This window comes from Gymnodraco acuticeps, unplaced genomic scaffold (genome assembly GCF_902827175.1).
Source record: "Gymnodraco acuticeps unplaced genomic scaffold, fGymAcu1.1, whole genome shotgun sequence".
NCBI classification, from domain to species: domain Eukaryota; kingdom Metazoa; phylum Chordata; class Actinopteri; order Perciformes; family Bathydraconidae; genus Gymnodraco; species Gymnodraco acuticeps.
In genome coordinates this window covers 518,804-535,029 of record NW_022992023.1, presented here as the reverse complement: position 1 = coordinate 535,029, position 16,226 = coordinate 518,804, and the positions used below count along the sequence as shown (strand labels likewise).

Genomic DNA, 16,226 nt, shown 5'->3' with positions numbered 1-16,226 from the left:
AATCGCATTTTTAATCGCATATAAATATTTGACCTGAGAACAGTGAGAAGCAATTTTTTTCACATGGATTTTAGTATACCATTAGGCGCATTCACACCGCAGTACTTTTCCCACAAAGGTTCATGAGAACTTAGTTCATGAGAACAAATGAAGCCGCTGACGTCACTTCTTCTTCTTCTGCTTTGGGTTTACTGGCAGGCCGCAAACCACTTCACGGCGTATACTGCCGCCCAAAGTCCCCGGCCGGAAGTCCCCGGAGTTGGGGACTGCCTTCAGTAGAAGCTGCTGGGAGTCCCAGCAGCTTCTACTGAAGCCCTCCGAGTAAATCGCCAGAACGCTGAGACCTCCTCATCTCCACCGCTCCCATGTTTTATTTTGTGTTGCCATAAGTTAGTCTCTCTGCGTTTCTGCGCTGGGCTAATGCTAATGCTAATAATGCTAATGCGAGGATAATAAAATGGCGGCTTCACCAAACTTTTTGGGAGTTTTACGGGGCGTGGTTTGCAATCCGCCCAGCCAATCAGAAATATAGCTCTTTTCTCACAAGAGAGCCGTACGAAAGTCCCTGCTCTCTAGCAGCTCTCTGCTCTCTAGCAGGGACTTTCGTGGGGGTAAAAAGGTTCTCATGAACTAATTTTAGTACCGGCTCTTTTTGGTGTGAACCATAGACTGTATGGTGTGAACGCGATAAAAGAGGCTAACGTCCACGCTAGCTTCCACGCTAGCTGCTATATGTTTTGCATTGAGGTGATACTTGAGGCTTGATGTGCTGCGGTGATATGCGAATTCCTTTTTGCATAATTTGCACACAACCGTGCTCTTATCAACACTTCCATCCGTCCGTTTTTTAAAACAACATTTCCCACTGTTGTTCACTGTGGTTTGTTGTTGTCTGAAGTCATGAACGTTAGTTGGTGCTCCAGTATAATCGGTACGCCTGAAACTCATCCAGTGAGAAACGTTCCGCGGTGCAAAAATAAGTGCGATTAAAATGCGTTAATTTTTTTAACGCGTTAATTTTTGTGTAATTAATTAATCTTAATTAACGCGTTAAAGTCCCGGCCCTAATTATTATTTATGTTGTTTTTTTTTAATATAGACTAATGCTAATAATAGTAATAATAGTTGTAAATGGCCATTGGTCACACCACCAGTTTGTTTTACTGTAAACTTGGAGGAAGCCTGCATGCAGAGCAGACTGCTGCTGCAGCACGCTACACACCGACCCCGCCCCCACCCCCACCCTCCCTCACACGTGCGACTAAAGATGAACAAAGCGGCAGGTAAAAAGAGTTCCTCCTCGTGGAACTACTTCGAACTTACAAGTCCAAAGGAAGTGAAATGCAAGCTCTGCGAAAAGACGTTGGTCTATCATAGCTCAACCTCAACAATGCGTTCGCATTTGAGTGCGAAGCACGCCAAATAGGTTACAGAGAAAGACGCAGCACAGCCGGCCATTACCAACTTCACTTAAAGGCCACGTCGTTGTGATGACATGCGTGCAGGTGAAATAACTGCACTAATCACCAATATGCTAGTGAAGGACATGCTGCCAATACGTTTAGTGGAAGGAGGGGGTTTCCTTAAGCTTATGGCAAGCGTGGAACCGGAGTACAGGGTCCCGGGCCGTACTACAATGACCAAACGTATAGAAAAGCTAAAATAAATAAATTGCTATAATATTTATTGCAATGCTGCTATTATTAATACAAGCTGTAGCCTGTATTTAATAATGGCAGTATTGCAATAAATACATTATGCGCGCATAGCGCATCTCCAAATAAAGGCAATGGCAGGCACTTTACAAAATAACAAAAAATAAACCAACATCATGTTGATGTTGTATTATTTGTCGTTTATTTTGTTTGTACTGTTAAAGATGTTCCAGTAAAGAAAACAACAGAATTTATTTTGTCTGAGTGGGGTGGGGGGGGGGGGGGGGGGGTCGGTCGAATAATCGGTGGAATAATCGATTATTATTCGCCAGGGCTGCCGAATAATCGATTTTGATCATGCTATGTTTCTGGCAACCCTAATCACAACACGTACCTTTACGGAGCTTTTTTGGGAGATCGTCTCACCGTAGCTGTCAATCTGATCAAAAGACTTGTTCAATGGCATTAAAACGAGAAAAAACGTGGCTGAATCGGTTAATCCATAGGTTCATAATGTTTCTGTGTAATAATTTGTTTTATTTATAATCCATAATTCCATTTTTATGTAAAAATCGGAGAGTAAAAATTAGCTGCTAATGGTAGCCACCAGAGTTCTCGCAGCTTCCGGTTTTGGCTAAGCGTCAGTCTCACAAACACACATTACCAAATAAGGAGTATGTGGGAGTTCCCCTCGATTCCATTGGCTCTGACGGTTAGAAAGAGATGTCAATCAGCAAAATCAAGCAAGCGGGGCCAGAGATAGGTCAAATCCACCCAAATGACCCCAGAATTGTTTTGTTTTTGCTAAATCTCTCTAAAAAGGTCAAATTTAACTTGTTTTGCATCAATCTTGATACAGGGTACTTATTATATGTTGTAGTTTGGATTCCTAAAGCTTTTAGTCTACCTTACTAAACCTTATTCAAGGGTGGTTTTCACTATAAGTAATTTTTCTTTTTGGACGGACACAATCATTTAATTTTTTTTACTGTGTTCAATCTGAATTTACTTTAAAATAAAAACATCTATATTGATTCTGACACATCTACATCCAACTCACAGGTGTAACCTTGCTTTGAGAAAAAATATTATTAATTTAACCCTTTTAGAAGGGAAGATATGGTCATTTGTTCTGGGAATGTCATTTTCGAGCCTGAGACCTGAAAAACAGGCTCGGGGCTTTACAGGTTAAAAAGAAACTCACCTTGTGGTAAACCCGCAACAGAAAAAGCAGTTGAGCTCCATACTGTTTCAGAAATAACCCTTGATGTGGTTTTGAAGATGATATGGCATTTAATCACGGCATCATTTAGCTGAGTATCTGAAAAAAAGACATACAAAATTGCATTTTGCATAATAGGTGACCTTTAAGTATGTTTAAATTGAAAATGTTGGTGAGGTTGAAAATGGATGGAGGGATGATTTAACTTGAACTTACATTGGAAATGGCTTCTCTCTTATGATAGGTGTCAGGAGTGATTCTACTGATGGGTCACAGTTAATGTGTCTAGCAAATCAAAGTTACGTTTTGAGTTTTCAGAGCGGTGGTAGAGTGCTGCAGCAGTGTTGGTGGTACAGTGCCATGCTGGAGTGTGTGTGCTTGCTGGTCTGAGCCGGCAGTTGGGCAGCCACAGGGCCTGACAGGCCTCTTCCAGGCTCTCTCTAATACGTGCTAATTGCATTCCATGCTCGCTGGTCAGCAGCCAGAGGGAATGTGTCTGTTATTCTGGAGGAGTCCTGCAGCAAGGGGCCATCAGCACATTCTTCTGGACCCAGTCACACCACAAAGGTGAGAGCAGCCCCAAGGCAAGGCTATCTGATCCCTGTTATAATAAGAGAGACAGCTACAAACATTAAAGAGGCACACGATAACTTTTAAAACTGTTCAGTGATCCATGTTTGAAGTTACAGTAGGAGTGTTGCCACTGACATGTTTACACGTTTCCACTCAAAACAAATGGCAAAAATAAAACATGAAACTATCATAGGCGGCTTGTGAGGCTCAGGTTTGGGAAGGCTAAATAACTTTTTTTACCTGACGCTGCCCGCCTCCGGCGTCTATAGAAAAGAGATCAACTCAGTGTGCAGAGTTTAAATCTCTCAAGTCATATTACAGGATAAAGGAAATACAGTTTAAACTGCTGTATGCAGAGAAGACGCCGACGTGTCGCACTTATCATTCATATCACATCATCAATCTGATCATCGATCATCAGTGTTGGGACTAACGCGTTACTGTAACGCAACTAGGCCTACCTTTTGCGGTAACTAATAACGTTACTAGTTACCTATTCCCATTCAGTAATGCCGTTATAGTTACTCTGATTTAAATGGGTTACTGCATTACATTATGTGATCCAACTGAACCAAATCTCCCTGCGGATGTAACTTACAGGCGAATACAGTGACGTCCTCTCACAGCACCATGGAAAAGTGAAAGTGACCAGAGAGGAGTGATGATTGGTTAACGCGGGGTAACATTTCAGGGTAAGCCAATCAGAGACAGAGTTGGGCGGGTCTTGCCTTATGGGGAAAATACCATAGACCAGGGCTATTCAATTACACATTCAGTTGGGCCAGATTTTATAACTACAAAATTCAGCTGGGCCAGACATTCAGCGGCCTGTAAAAAGCGGGTTATGACACATTTTAAACCAACACATATTACTGCGATGAAAAACATGCCATTTGTATTCATTGTTCATCTAACAAAGGTACGTCAAAAAGTGCATAAAAACACAACAAATTAGCATTAATTTAACAGAATCGGAAGATTCTCAAAGTGCATTCGGGAAAAAAAAGTGCACAGTTGTAGCATTACAACTTTGTTTGCTTTCGAAGTCAAATATTCAGGTTTTTTTTTTTTAACCAGGCACATCACAAAGTGCATTTAACTGAATACAATAATAGAAGTCTTAATAAATGTCCTCACATACAAAATACAATTGGATACATACATGCACATCAAAAAGTGCATTAACAAACCGTTAAAGAGCTCCAATGTAACACAAAGAGGTAGTACTCTAGCAATAGGCCTACTATTTTTTCACTTTTCAAGTAATAACAAAAAAATCATACGTTTTGATCACATTTGACCAGACACATTACAAAGTGCATTTAAATGAATACAAAAAGAACTGTCAAACCTTTCAGTGCACAAACCCATAACAAGGGATAAGGGTAACTAACATATGAATGAATACTACACTACATGTCTACTATAGTAAACTAGGTGCTTACTATCACCTCATTTGTGATTTGTCATCGCTGACTTTCTCAATGGGAGAAGTGACATTTTTTGTTTTGAACAAGAGCAGTGATTTTTGGCTCATAGGATGTCAATGCAATCCTAAGACATTGGTGAAGAGTGCTGTCAGTCAGGGAGCAGCGAGCGCTACTTTTATTTTAGTTCATGTGTGAAAAGCTGGACTCACATTTGTATGTTGATCCAAACATACTGAGCACACAGATCGCTACTTTCTGAACGTTAGGGAACTGTTGTTTTTTGACATCACTCCAAAACTTCGCTGGCCCGTTAGTGCGCTGCTCTTGTGCCATGGTTACGGATGAATGCATGTCAATAAGTTCCAGTGTAAATTTCCCCTCGTCGATGGAGGGGACCACTTCCTTTGCTCTGGTTGATACGTCCCCCTCTATTGCAACAGTGAAGCGGTCTCTGGCAAAGCCCATCACCTCTGTGGGCAGAGCAAGTCCATCCAATCGACCGGCAAAGTTCTCTTTCAACCTCGCAATGAAATCTGTCATCACATCCGTGATTTGTGCTGGGGATGTGATGTATTTGTGGAGCGTCGGAAAATGCAGCATCCGACCCGTACTCAAGTCGGTCGCGAAAAGGTCCAGCTTGACTTGGAATGCGCGCATCTGCTCCACAAGATCAATGACCGTTTTGTCTCTGTTTACGCTTCAGAGTTGAGAGAGACATGTTTTAGAGTTGCTATCATAGGACCACCGTTACTAGCACCACTAGATGCACTTTCAAAAAACGTGTTGCGTTGTGGTTTAGTGGTTTCTATGCAACGCGGAGTGTTGCGTTCATGGTCTGTACTAGTGTAGGAATTTGGCTACGGGAGGCTGGGCCACTCGGGAGTTGGTTCTGGGCCGCATCTGGCCCGCGGGCCGCCATTTGAATAGGCCTGCCATAGACTGTATATATAAATGGACGTAGTTTCCGTGACGTCACCCATAGGATTCTGCAGAGTTGCCGAGAAGCCCTTAGTAGGCAGAGTCGGCCACTAACGGCTCGACTGTGACGTCAGAGTCTAATCCCGCCTGCTCCAAATAAGGGCAAAGAGGCGGAGCCGAGGCGGGACCTGCTGCCTCCGAACTGGAAGTAAACAGAGCTAGCTCAAGCTAAGAAGCTAAGCTAACATGAAATACATGCATACCAAGTTACTGCTAACAGTGTAGTTCCCCTATATAAACGTTACATTCATAATCAAATGAGACAATCTGCAAGAGAATTAGCTATATTTTGTTATTCTTAATGCTTGTCATTCACACGTTGAGATAAGACGGACTCCACCGCCCGGACCTAACGGAGCCGCAATGGGCTAGCTCCGGGACGCCGGCTGGAGCTAGCCCCCTGCGGCTCCGTTAGCTCCGGCGGCCACCACTGGGATAATTGGGTCCCCTATTAACATTTGCTCCCGTTTAGCATTATGGGCGTCATAGCCATAGACTATAAAAGTCTTACCCAAGGCTGAATCATAAACTAAAATGTATATGTATGCATAAAGGGTTACGTCCTTAGCTGGCTAATAAGTAACAAGCTAAGCTACCAAGCACACAAACACCTGCGAACGGGGTTAACATGTATAATATTATAATTGTAGACTTCTTGGAAGTTCTGTTAGTACATTCAAGCGCACAGCACAACATTTTAATTGTCTGGTATTTGTAACAATATTCCCTAAAAGGCACAATCACCACGAACACGGCTAAAGGGTCAAGTACAATAACTACAACTCGCTAACGTTGTAGCCTCTATGGTGGTAGCCTAGCAGAGTGGACAAGTTGCTGTTAGCTGACAGTGAGGCATGTACATGTCCATCAAAGTGACCACGCCCTAATTTATGCAAAAGCTTTAAGGCTTAATATTAATTAAACAGATGAGTTGAGAAAAAATTCACCCCCCACACAGTAGTCATGAAGGGGGAATCTAACTATACAGAGAATATGGTTTTTTGAACCACGATGTAAACATGTTTATTTCTGCTGTAAAGTTGGGCATTTTAACATGGGGGTCTATGGAAATTGCTCCCTTCTGCAGCCTGCTCCTACTGGCCACTAGATTAACTGCAGTGTGTGGCACTTCCGTATTGGCGTCCCGGCTCTTCCCCAGAGTTTGCCGCTTGGAAAATACACAGACACACAAACACTTGCTAACACACACACATACACGGCAAGCCCACCACCAGCATACACACACACTATGGCAGATGCAAGTATCAGCGATAGCAGCAGCGCATTTACAACCACTATTTTCAATTTGTGGAGATAAAGGACGCAAAAAACATTACGGTCAAATGTACACTGTGTGCAGGACAGAAAGCATTGTCCACATCGAATAACAGCAATGCCAATCTCCAGAAGCACCTAACTAATGTACATGTGGGGAGTTGTCTTTTCTCTTACGGTGCCACAGAATAATACAAAACTTTTGTATTGTTATTATTTTTAAAGTAAAGTAACTTGTTACTAGTTACGTTTATAATTTAGTAACTAATAAAGTAACTAGTTACTTTTTTGAGAGCAGTAACTATAACTATTACTAGTTACTTTTTAAAAGTAACTTGCCCAACACTGTCGATCATATAATATCATATATTTCCTTATCTGAGTCAGCTTCTTGAGCCGTATCTGGCCGTGCAACACTTACAGTGTCGCATACTGTATGCAGAAGTATTATTTTAAGCAACACATTAGGTTGACGAAACACTCAACTCAAATGTAATTAAAGTCAGATCTACTCGTGTCTTAGATGGGGCAGTGATATCATAAAACTGCTTGAGCTTTCAAACACTCGGTAGTTTATTTATTTTTTAACCAGTTGTTCTATATTCACCTTGCAGGTGCAACTATGTGGCTTGTATCCTGGATTATATGTTTAAGTCATGGATGTTTAAAGCTCATATTTGTCTAATATTAGTTTACTTTTCATTAATGAAGTATGACGCTGCGCTGTCAGTACACTTGTCCCTGTTTTTGATTGGTCAAATGTTGCTAATCCCGCCCCTTTCACGTGAACGCGCTCTCAGCTGGAGAGAGAATCGAGAGAAACCCTGGCTTGATTTACCGAGTTGATAACCAGCGTCGTAGGACCGCATAGTGAGATCTTGTTTGTTGTTGTTAGTTTGTTTGTTACTCAAACATATCCAGGGTATGTTGAACTGGCTTCGTAGTACAGGGCACAGGTGGCTGCATAACAGCGCTAATGTCAAAGACAAAGACATTATACATTATATTTTTATTTTACCATGATTTAGTGACACAAATATTTGGGAAGGCTTTGCCTTCCCTAGCCTACAGTACCCACCGCCCCTGGAAACTATATCTACTGACCACACATCGTTTATTTTGCCTTTAATCCCTACATATACATTTTCAACATTCTGCATCGTCCTATTAAAACGAAATAAAAAACATATATAATATATATATATACAGTGGGGCAAAAAAGTATTTAGTCAGCCACCAATTGTGCAAGTTCTCCCACTTAAAAAGATGAGAGAGGCCTGTAATTTTCATCCATACCTCAACTATGAGAGACAGAATGAGAAAAAAAAAATCACTTTCTGATTTTTAAAGAATGTATTTGCAAATGATGGTGGAAAATAAGTATTTGGTCAATAACAAAAATTCATCTCAATTCTTTGTTATATATCCTTTGTTGGCAATGACAGAGGTCAAACGTTTTCTGTAAGTCTTCACAAGGTTTTCACACACTGTTGCTGGTATTTTGGCCCATTCCTCCATGCAGATCTCCTCTAGAGCAGTGATGTTTTGAGGCTGTCGCTGGGCAACACGGACTTTCAACTCCCTCCAAAGATTTTCTATGGGGTTGAGATATGGAGACTGGCTAGGCCACTCCAGGACCTTGAAATGCTTCTTATGAAGCCACTCCTTTGTTGCCCGGGCGGTGTGTTTGGGATAATTGTCATGCTGAAAGACCCAGCCACGTTTCATCTTCAATGCCCTTGCTGATGGAAGGAGGTTGTCACTCAAAATCTCACGATACATGGCCCCATTCATTCTTTCCTTTACACGGATCAGTCGTCCTGGTCCCTTTGCAGAAAAACAGCCCCAAAACATGATGTTTCCACCCCCATGTTTCACAGTAGGTATGGTGTTCTTTGGATGCAACTCAGCATTATTTCTCCTCCAAACACGTCAAGTTGAGTTTTTACCAAAAAGTTCTATTTTGGTTTCATCTGACCATATGACATTCTCCCAATCCTCTTCTGGATCATCTAAATGCTCTCTAGCAAACTTCAGACGGGCCTGGACATGTACTGGCTTAAGCAGGGGGACATGTCTGGCACTGCAGGATTTGAGTACCTGGCGGCGTAGTGTGTTACTGATGGTAGCCTTTGTTACTTTGGTCCCAGCTCTCTGCAGGTCATTGACTCGGTCCCCCCGTGTGGTTCTGGGAATTTTGCTCACCGTTCTTGTGATCATTTTGACCCCACGGGTGAGATCTTGCATGGAGCCCCAGATTGAGGGAGATTATCAGTGGTCTTGTATGTCTTCCATTTTCTAATAATTGCTCCCACAGTCGATTTCTTCACACCAAGCTGCTTACCTATTGCAGATTCAGTCTTCCCAGCCTGGTGCAGGTCTACAATTTTGTTTCTGGTGTCCTTTGACAGCTCTTTGGTCTTGGCCATAGTGGAGTTTGGAGTGTGACTGTTTGAGGTTGTGGACAGGTGTCTTTTATACTGATAACGAGTTCAAACAGGTGCCATTAATACAGTTAACAAGTGGAGGACAGAGGAGGCTCTTAAAGAATAAGTTACAGGTCTGTGAGAGCCAGAAATCTTGTTTGTTTGTAGGTGACCAAATACTTATTTTACCGAGGAATTTACCAATTAATTCATTACAAATCCTACAATGTGATTTCCTGGATTCTTTCCCCCCATTCTGTCTCTCATAGTTGAAGTGTACCTAGGATGAAAATTACAGGCCTCTCGTCTTTTTAAGTGGGAGAACTTGCACAATTGGTGGCTGACTAAACTTTTTTGCCCCACTCGTTATCAGTATCTGTCAGTACGCTTGTCCATGTTTGTGATTGCTCAAATGTTGCTAGCCCCGCCCCTTGAACGCGCTCTCAGACGGACAGAGAAACCCTGGCTTGATTTACCGAGTTGATAACCAGCATCATAGGACCGCTTAGCGAGATCTCGTTTGTTAGGATTAGTTAAGATAACTCAAACATATCCAGGGTCTGTTGAACTGGCTTCGTAGTACAGTTTACTGGTGGCTGCATAGCAGCGCTAATGTCAAAGACACAAACATTATACATTATATCTTAATTTTACCAGGATGCAGTGACAACAATATTTGGGAAGGTTTAGCCTTCCCTGGCCTACAGTACCCGCCGCCCCTGGTTATAGTCACGACATTTAATCTATTGATTCGTGTTCACCAACACGATTTTCCCCTTCTTTTTATCTCGTGTCACACAGTACGATTTTAAAAGCAATGTATTTCTATTGGTAGTGTGTTTCGTGCCCGCAACACGTCTGTTTGTCCGGTCGGGTCTTGGAAGACCGGAAGCTGTGTGGTTCATAAAAACATGTTCTTACTCAATATCAAGCCACGATTATTGTTTTTAAACGTATAATGTCTTTTTTTGCCGTCCGCAAGGAAAATAAATGGGGCTCAGAGCCTCAGAATACTGAAATCTGTATTTTTTACATCTTTTTTTCCTTCTAATTTGTTATTCTTTTCTAAATAACACACTGTTATTTACTCAACAATAACACACAATTATCCTTGTTTTTATTTATTTGTTTAATTCTATAATCTCTGGCTTTTTTGGCGTCCGTCAGGAACTGATTTTCAAAATAAAATAACCGGAAACAGATACACACCCACTGAACTGATACACTCCCACTGAACTGATTACCCAAGATCCTCAGCTATGGTTTAAGCTCGGTGATTGGATTGTTTAGCCGCAATGCACGTTGGGATATGGAGTTAATGCGATATGAAATCCGAAAAACATTTTAAAAAAAAGAAGAAAATAATACTTTAATCCGAGTGTGCTTGCTTTTCTCTTTGGAGGTCATCACATAACGGCATTGTAATACATGGTTCAGCTGCATTAAATATTACATATCTGCTGTCGTTCTCTATATATAGAGCCCTGATGAGAAGACTTCTAGACAAACAGGAGAACTGCCGCCGAAACTGATTATGTGACGTGGATCATAAATATATATACATTAAACAAAATCTTCAATTTCTCTTCACAATATAAGTCTCCTTGCAGTATCAATACTAATTCAGCTGACTTTTATATGTGATCCAATCGGTATATTGGTATATGTACACCATAACGGTGCACAGCTGATAGAAAGGGACAACTGGTGGTTAAAGCACGTTATTGAAATGTATTATTTTTATTAATAGGAGACACAGACAGACAAACTAATAAAGCTTTATTTAAACATTAAAGAATACTTTAGGTCAAGGTCTTATTTTGAATAAGAAAAAAGCTTTGGGGGTATAAATATTAAGCCTGACAAAGTACTAATATATTGCTTTCCTGCAATGTTAACTACTGTATGTTTAAGCACTTATTTTAACTGATATTATAGATATGTATTATACTCTTATAAGATGTATGTAGATAGAATAAGAAATGTGCAGAATATGACAGTTTAATGGTGGAGGTATACACACATATTGATAGATGTCTTGTAATGCACTGTTGAGGAACTTGCGACCCAAGTTTTTCATCTCCGGCCTTGTCAGGTATTGAATATTCAATAAATAAAGAACACAGAATTATTCAATATAAAACACAGAATTTGTGTGATTATACTAAATGATTTACAAATAAACACCACTGCATATTTACAACTGTTATACATGCCGATGTAACGCAAATGTTTCCAACTTGGGATCAATAAAGTATATCTTATCTTAAGGTGATCGATGGCCATATATTTGCAAAATGTGCCTCTGAACCTTGACAAGTGCATGTTTCAGGCTTATCAATGAACAACAGGAGGGGTCACAGACATAAGACCAGCTGTTAAATGAAGCTCTTCTGACCTTAGCTGGCATGTGGATATATATATTAATGCTGCCCATTATGGGCACAAGCAATTTTCACCCATTTATTCATTATATGTTTTAAATGTGTGTTTCCTATCCCCTAAACCTCCAGGGATGTACACAGTTTAATACTGGCAACTTCTTATTATGGGAAATATGAAAACGTCTATTAAAACTACAATTTCCAGTAGAGACGTGCCATAGAACATGTTGCGAAACACACAATAGCCAGCATGTGTAGTTCTGGGGACGGGGGTGGGGGAGGGGGGGACGGGGTGGACCCGTTCAAATCCAGTTTTGGACAGTCTGCCGTGGTTCCATCCCATTTCAAGTGCTGTTCGACGCTCGGCGTAACCCTCGGCGCACACTCAAACATCCAATCACAGAGCTTGAGGACTATCACGGGGTTTGTCAAGCGAAGTGGAGAGAATACTTACTTCCGGGTGTAAAATTCTCTAAAGCAACTACTATGAGCTGCTCCGACCCTCGGTCCTGACGGACTCCAACTTGTGTTTATTAATCAAACAAATAAATAAACACAAGGATAATTATGTGTTATTGTTGAGTAAATAACAGTGTGTGGTTTAGAAAAGAATACAAAATTAGAAGGAAAAACGAGGAAACAATACAGATTTCAGTTTTCTGAGCCCCTACTTTCCCCATAACTGACTGCAACAAATGTCCTACATTATTCAATTAAAATAAAGAAGTAAAAACAATAAGTGTGGCTTGATATTGAGTAAGAAAAAGGTTGATAAACGCTGTGAGAATGGATCTGCGGGTAGCATTCGCTCGCGATCTCAAGTCGTCTACAACATACGTTTAGGGAGCTATATAGAAGCCTATGGACATCCCGGAAAGTTGAAAATGTACGCTAAGGGCCGCCCCCCTTACGTTGGAAAAAGCCGGCACAGGGGACCCCCCTTGCGTTGGAAAAAGCTGACACAGGGGACCTTGACATAACGTCAGTCAACATAGGCCGACCTGGGAGTGATGATGTGATATCCTGTCTAAATATCATCACTGCCACAATGAAAGTGGTGAATGACATTACGAGTATTTGAGATAATAAGCAGAGTTGTGCAGCTCTATTGACCTGTCCAAAGCGTTTGACACCGTCGATCATCGCATCTTAATGCAGAGGCTACTCAGTATTGGCTCTGTGCACAAGATGGCGTCTATCAACTTCCAGCGGCTGGGTGTGCGGCTGAGTACTTCCGGTTTGAGTACCGAGTTTTGACAGCTTGACAGTTTGTTATGTCACACCGAGAGCAAGAATGAGCGGATTTCGGGGTAAAGAAAAGCGATTGGCCTTCCAGCGTGGAAGAAAGTCGGCACTACATTGCTGTGTGCCCCTTTGTACAAATTTGTCTCGTTATCAGAATCAGAATACCTTTATTAGTCCCACAGAGGGGACATTTGCAGCGTTGAAGCAGGAAAGAGCCACAGACAGCTTAGTGTTGAATATCTTACATGCGTTAAAAAGTACTAAGTTATAATATAATAAACAATATGCTAAAAAAAAGATAAAAAGTTACATAATCTTCTAAAATACAGATCAAAAACAAATCAAATCTACAAATCAAATCCTGTAGCAGTTCTTAGGATTTAGCAGCCCGGTATATATTACAGTTATTAAAGATGGCATATGTATATAAAGTATATATTGCACATAAAGAACATAAAGCACATAGTTTGACGGTATTTAACAGCAGCAAGTTACACAATGTTATAATCGGGAGATACGTTTCCATTCATTTGGGCAAGCCTGGGCAACAACGATTAAAACATTTCTTGCTCCCAAACCAATTGTGTATTTCATTACAAAAAGCAGTTATACCATACTATGTTTAGGTACTAATGAATTATATCCTCAAAACAAACGCACACATAAATAACATAGGAAAATACATAATTTAATACATCCACAATATGATAACATTTTACAGATTAATTTAATAAACTTTTACAAAACATAGGTTGATGTTATATCGGGGGAAAAATACATATTTAACATTTCAATTAGTCTCTGCATATTTAAGTAATGCTAGTTTATATAACAGATGAACAGATGCACAATATCCAGAAAGTAGATGCAAAAAATATATATAATGTGTGCATTTCCAACATATCCTCCGAAAGAGTGTTAGTCGTTGAGTTGAGTAGTGAGCCATTCGGTTTTTTTTCGTGGTGCGATGTCTGCTGAGAAGTCCTTGTATGCCTCGCTGACTTTGAGGCCATCTGGGTCTGGCAGCTCCCCCGCACGGCCTTGTAACATGTACTCCTTTGAACATGGTTATATGATAATTAGGACTTTAAGAACAATTTTACACTCAGACAACAATCACAAAGTTGTAGCAGGATACATACAATTACTTAGGACAATAGATATTACCTTACACCGTCAGCAACTGTAAACTGCTTTGGCTTAATGGAAGTGAACACCATGTCACTCACTCTGCCTGGTTTCACACCCTATTAATTACACAAAATAATTGTCAAATGAATTGCAAAGGTCGTTGATGCAACATACTAGATCAGCTCTTGGCACAAAGGAAATACTCATTAAACCGTGGATTGGTTGTGAACACATACTGTACTTACCATGGTTCTTGGCTTGTGCCATCGCTGCTCTGTTTCAGTACAGCTGAGGACAGGGGGGACAGCAGCCAGGTTGAGTGTGGAGTAGTGTGCGGTCTGGAACAGCAGTGCAACATTGTGGTTGCAGAGTGCTGTTCCAGCTACACAGGAACACTTTGCCACTGCAATCTCCACAGGTGAGCAGTTCTTAAAACAAAAATGTCAGTCATTTTACATTTAGGACACTGCTTGTATACAACACAGACAAATGAGAAAGCTGAGAGCAGGCTGATCAGTAGTAGTAGGTGTGGGAAAAGGCTAAACCATGTCAGGTTGTCAGTCACATCACATACACAGAAGTTCTGCTGTTTGGAATACTGTAATTTAAGGACATTCAAACAGATACGCTTGTATAGCCTGTCTCAGCTCTCTCAATGTATTATCTTATATTTAAGGCTGTCAAATGATTAAAAAATGTAATCAGATTAATCACAGCTTAAAAATGTATTAATCATGATTAATCACCATTCAAACTACACTGAACAAAAATATAAACGCAACACTTTTGTTTTTGCTCCCATTTTTTATGAGATGAACTCAAAGATCTAAAACATTTTCTATATACACAAAATAACCATTTCTCTCAAATATTGTTCAAAAATCTGAAAAAATATGTGATAGTGAGCACTTCTCCTTTGCCGAGATAATCCATCCCACCTCACAGGTGTGGCATATCAAGATGCTGATTAGACAGCATGATTATTGCACAGGTGTGCCTTAGGCTGGCCACAATAAAAGGCCACTCTGAAACGTGCATTTTTGCTTTATTGGGGGGGTCTGGGGGGGTCCGAAAACCAGGCAGTATCTGGTGTGAGGGGTAGGGTTAGGGGCGTACCGTCACTTGTGTCACAAAGCGCATTTGCGTACCGACGTACTTGTGAAGCTTTTCCAGAAGGTGGTTAGATCACCGGACGACAGAGTCGGTCTCCGTGTGCACAGACAGGGCTGCTGTTAACGTCGGTCTGTTCAACGGAATTGTGCCAAAACTACGCCAACCGACTGCGGAGGGAGACTCCCCCCCCTTCACTGGAGAACTGCTAAAACAGCTGATCACAACGTTCACACTCTGTGGTCACAAAGTACGCGCCCCCCCCCTGTCGACTTTCCTGAAGTACTCCCCCGTTGATAGAAATCAACACGTAATGAAATAAGACACCACGGTTTGATGATTGATAGGTGTGTGGGCTGTCTTTCATTTTGACACTCAGAAAAATGTTATAATAAACATAGATACTGTATGTTAAATGGATATATTGTTAGAAATTAAAATCAATGTTTTATGGCATAATGTACCTTAAACATACCGTTAGTTTAAATGCTATTTTATTCTGGAAAAAACCGGAAGTTCTCAATACCAAGCTTTTATTCTGAAAATCCTTCATGACGACATCCGGTACTACTGCCCATTAGTATCATTAAAGTGGCTATCGACGCCGTTAACATGTATTACATATAAAGTTATGAAAGAGACAAGGAGGAGAAAAGGCATGTGGAAGTAAGCAATGAATGTAAAATGTCAAAATCCTCTGTTTAACGTGATATCGGACACAGACGAACGAGAGGGGAAGTCCCTTACGTCACTACAGCTCACAGAGAGGAGGAGCAAACAGCCAGCAAGCGGGAAGG

At 41.0% G+C, this 16,226-nt stretch overlaps 1 long non-coding RNA gene across 1 annotated transcript; it reads right to left on the bottom strand.

The window, feature by feature from the left end:
* Positions 1 to 14,042: 14,042 nt before the first annotated feature.
* LOC117536603 lies at positions 14,043 to 14,614 on the bottom strand. The gene is made up of 3 exons (XR_004567585.1): positions 14,565 to 14,614; positions 14,356 to 14,435; positions 14,043 to 14,244 (listed from the first exon to the last, which is right to left on the bottom strand). It is a non-coding gene; the product is annotated as an uncharacterized LOC117536603 (long non-coding RNA).
* Positions 14,615 to 16,226: the final 1,612 nt, after the last annotated feature.